The following is a 4,665-nucleotide window of genomic DNA, read 5'->3' on the forward strand; positions in this document are numbered from 1 at the left end:
AAGAAAGAAAAGATTTTATTAGTCGTATCATCGGTCAATCACGAAAATTGTTTGACACAAATATTTTGATAGGTGACAATGAGCAACAAAAAGAGAGAAGTTAGGGCTAATACACAACCATTCTAGGGGCATGATTGTGACTGGTATGGTATTAGAATTCAAGACTTAAGACTACTAAGGATTTTGGTATTTTGAATCAGAATGCTAGCAAGCCATGCCAAAATAAGAAAAAGCTATTTTGGAGATTTCTCGACGGAGTAATTTGTATTTTGGATTATGATTAAATTAGATTTTGACTGATGTTAAGTGGAATACTAGCCATGGAATATTAAAGTACATTGTGATTATTTATGTATCAGTATATAGGTGATATTGGAAGTTTAACTTGGTACTGGGTACTGTGGATGATACTTCTAGTTTGAAGTTAATTATTTTGATGACAAGATAGGGTTTATTCATAAGTTGTTTAATGCTTGGACGAGGAAAGGTTTTATATTCTTCGGGGATGAAATTTGTATGACAATTATGCATGAAACTATTATATAGAAAGAAAGTATATTTGAGAATGAGATTTAAGAGTTTCTCCTTGTTTACTTGGAATGTGAAATATTAGATCTTTGCAAATTATAATGCAAGATTAATATTTTGATTGGAAGTCATTTAGTAAATTCTGAGAATAATTTTCAATGTTGAAGAATATTTGAGGCATGTTTATGCATTTTAAATTATATGATGTCATTTATCATTTTCCAACCTATTTATGATGCTTAAGATTTATGAAAGAAAAAGAATAATGATTTATGAACTCTCAGATTGCTATGTACGGCCTTCGCCAGCGGGTTATAATAGCTCGGCAGACGGCCCTCGCTAGCGGGTTATAATAGCTCAGCATACGGCCCTCGCCAGCGGGTTATAGTAGCTTGGTGTAGACCCTGCCAACGGAAAATAATTGTTGGTAAAGATTATGGCCCTCGCCAGCGGGTTATAGTAGCTCGGCATACGGCCCTCGCCAGGGGGTTATAATTGCTTGGCTTAGACCCTGCCAATGGGGAATAATAGTTGGTAAAGATTATGGCCCTGTCACGGGTAATAATAGTGACCATAGCTGCACTATTATCTGAGAGCACGGATTTCAAAGCATGAATTATGACAAGCACGGATTTCAAAGCATGCATTATGACAAGTACGGATTTCAAAGCATGAATTATGATAAGTACGGATTTCAAAACATGAATAATGGCAAGAATTTTATATGATGCATATTCATATTTATGAACTTTCATTGCTTTATGACCTGATTTGTGTATATCATCAATTTTGATCTTAGATCTGGAATATGTTGATATAAACCTCCGTCCTCCTAAAATTGAAGCTTGAATTTCTTTAATTAATATCAATCCTTATTTGATTGAAAGAAATTGAGGTGGTCAATCGACTTTGATGAATATCCACCAAGGATGGATTAGAATTGTTATGATCTAATCTTGTGATAGATCGGTTAATCAAGAGAAGTTGATATTTTGATAAAGAAACTTGATCTTCTTATTCAGAATTGAGATGTAGATTTTTATGTATAAGAGAAAAGTTTGATTTAGATCACCTACCAAAAGAATCAAATCTGATAATGTTAGACCTTATTCTTTTGATAAAATCTAATGATGAAACCGTATCGATGAATAGAATTATCGAAAAATGTGAATTAGAATTCTACTGGAGAAAAGTATTGTTGATTCTCTGAATAACCTGGAGATAGCTATATAATTTCACTAGTGAGTTTTATTATTGTTGGCAATTCTTGGGAGATTTTGAACATCTTAAAATTAGTATTAACGGATTGATGGTGCTTTGGATGGGCTTAGACCTGGAATGTTCCTTACTCCTAGCTATAACATTTTCAATCTTTCTCTTCGAAAGGGGTTTGAGGTTTTGCTAGGATAAAGGTTGATCATTAAATTGTAGGCAAAGTTAAGAGAAGAAAGAGGATTATAGATTATGAAAAAGTATTTGATGCTAATGCTCTCACCTATTTCTGTTAAGCCGATTACGATCGTTGTGTGGACTTAATCGAGAGCAATTAATTTCTTGGGCCAAGAATCATAGCATTTAAAATCTAAGGTTGGAAGATTAGACCTCTTTTGAAAGAGATCAAAGAACTCCTACGTGTCATAGATGGAAAGGATCAAGTTTTGGAGATGCCATGACTTTGTAAGTCAAAATCTTGTCAGTAGGTACTCTGAGAGAAAGACTAACTGAATCTCGAGGATGACTCAATGGTTGACTACTTTAAAAAAAAAAAAAAAAACCAGAACCTAAAGTATGTTTAATTTCGAGGACGAAATTTATTTTAAGGAGGGTAGGATGTAATGTCCGGGCCCACAACCTACTAGGCCCAATAAGAAATGGGCCCAGTTAAGGGTTTGGGCCCAAATTTCACTGTGGGCAGTGCTGTATAAGGTTTAAAAAAAAAAAAAAAAAACGAAGGGATAAGACCGACAGGGGGGGTTACCGCGCCCCCCTGCTGGCAGCCGATGCCGGCGCGCCGGAGACAGGGGGGGCGGCGGCCAGTCCCGAAATATGGAGGAAAGGAGAGGATGGGACGTCTCAGACGAGGGTTTCATCCTCTAATCAAATATTTAAGCCTCTGCCGGCAACCCCAAATCACAGACCCCCCTAAACACCGAACGAGAGAAAGAGAGAGGGAGCCGAAGCCTAGAGCCGGAGGCAAAGAAACCCTGAAGCTCTGAGAAAGGAGGGACTACTAGGGAGGAAGCACTGCCCGACTGCAACTGACCAAGGTAAGGGTTTTTAAGGTTAGAGTTTAACAGAAGTAAAGAAACCCCTTTGTGGGGTGCTCTCCCCCTCTGTGTCAACAGTGAAACAGAGGGGAAGAGGCCGGCACAGGAGAGGGAGAAAAAACCACAAGCCCCAGGTCGGGCCGGACTCACAGGCCGCGTACTCGACGACCACCCGGGCCGAACCCAACTGGGCTCGGCCTGCGGACGAACCGGACACCGCGGCCTCGGCCGTGGGTACCCTGGGGTTCGGGGGGGCAGCCCCGGGCCGCCGGTGGGGCCGAGCCGGCAACCGGCGTGGCCACAGGGCCGCCAGCCCCGGCCGGACCACCACCTCCTCTCCGGCAAGAGGTGGTGGTGCCGGAGGGAAGGACCGAAAAAAAAAAAAAAAAAAAGAGAGAGGGGGTACTTACCGCGGACCACGGCCTTACCTCGCCGTAGTCGGAGCCGGAGAAGTTCTCCCGGAGGAGATCGGCCTCGATCCCACCTCCCGGCTCTTCTCCTCTCCTCCGGCACCACTTCGAAGGAGAGGGAAAGGGCCGGCCTCCCACCGTCGCCGCCCCGAAGGGGAAGCACCACTCCGGGCTGGTAGATCGGGAGCCTCGCCTCCCCGGCCGCCTGTGAGAGGAGGGGAAGGACCGGAAGGCGGCACCGGGAGAGAAGGAGGCCGGGGAGGGTTCGGTAAAGGTCGGAAGGAGGAGGAGGCCGTAGATCCGGCCGGAGGAGAAGAAGAAGGCCACAGATCTGGCCGGAGGAGAAGAAGGGGAGCCGGAGGGCCGGCCGGAGGCATGGGTTCGGTAGAGACAAAGGAGAGAACGAGAGAAGGAAGGAAAGAGAGGAGGAGGGGAGGAAGCTTCGGGAAGGAGAAGAAAAGAAGAAGGAAAAAAAAAAAAAGAGAAAAAAGAAGAAAAGAAGAAAAAGAAAAAGAAAAAGGGAAAGGGTTTAGCCAAATTTGACTAAACCCGAGCCCAATCAAATTGGGCTAAGTCTGGACGAGCCAGACTATAAATTTAACCAATTAAAGCCCAATTCAAGCCAATGTAATTAATTTGGGGGCCAAATTGATCCCGGATTGACCCTGACTCAGGCCCAAACGGGTCACAGTGACCCTAAACCGAAATTAAACCCAATTAAGCTGGGAATTAAGCTTAGTGGCCAATTGGAAGGCCAATTAAGACTTATGAGCCCAGCCAAGACCCCAATACAGAGGGATTAGGCTTGGGCTAAATTTCAGGTAGAAAAGGAAATAACATATTGTTATTATGACATGATTTTAGGTGATTGAGGATTAGTCACCTGGACTTGAGCAATTTGGAAAGCGAATTGAGGTAAGTAATCTGCCTTAATCTTATCGTAGATCCTGTATTACATCTTATAAGATGAACCAGTGTTTTTTATACAATTTGAATTGTATGCATGATTAGTGAAGAATGTAAGTAACCTGCCCTAATCTTTATGGATCATACATGAAATTTAACATGTTATGCATGTACTGTAGGCTAAGAATAATATGTGTATCTGACATGCTCTAGTTATACAAGATATGATGATATATGTTTTATATTCCGTTATGCCTACAAAATACTGGGATTACGTTACATGCTAAGATATGAGTTATGAAACATGAACATGAGTGGTACATGTCAGTCACATAATTCATAGTTGTGCACATATTATGTTTTCATAGCTCTTGTGATACATGCAAAATGAATGGAGTTCCATGTTATGATTTTTCTTAGCATGAGTGTAAAGAGTAATAATGATTTGCTCTAGCTGCATATTGCTTGTAAGGGGGTACCTAAGAACTACTAATGCTACGGGCCGAATGCAACTGAGCCGGCCTTGCCAGTGGCCGATAATGACTGAGCCAGCC

The sequence above is a fragment of the Phoenix dactylifera genome, chromosome 1 (assembly GCF_051530095.1).
Source record: "Phoenix dactylifera cultivar Ajwa chromosome 1, Ajwa_hap1_PhDact_Kaust_v1.1, whole genome shotgun sequence".
In the NCBI taxonomy this organism is placed as follows: domain Eukaryota; kingdom Viridiplantae; phylum Streptophyta; class Magnoliopsida; order Arecales; family Arecaceae; genus Phoenix; species Phoenix dactylifera.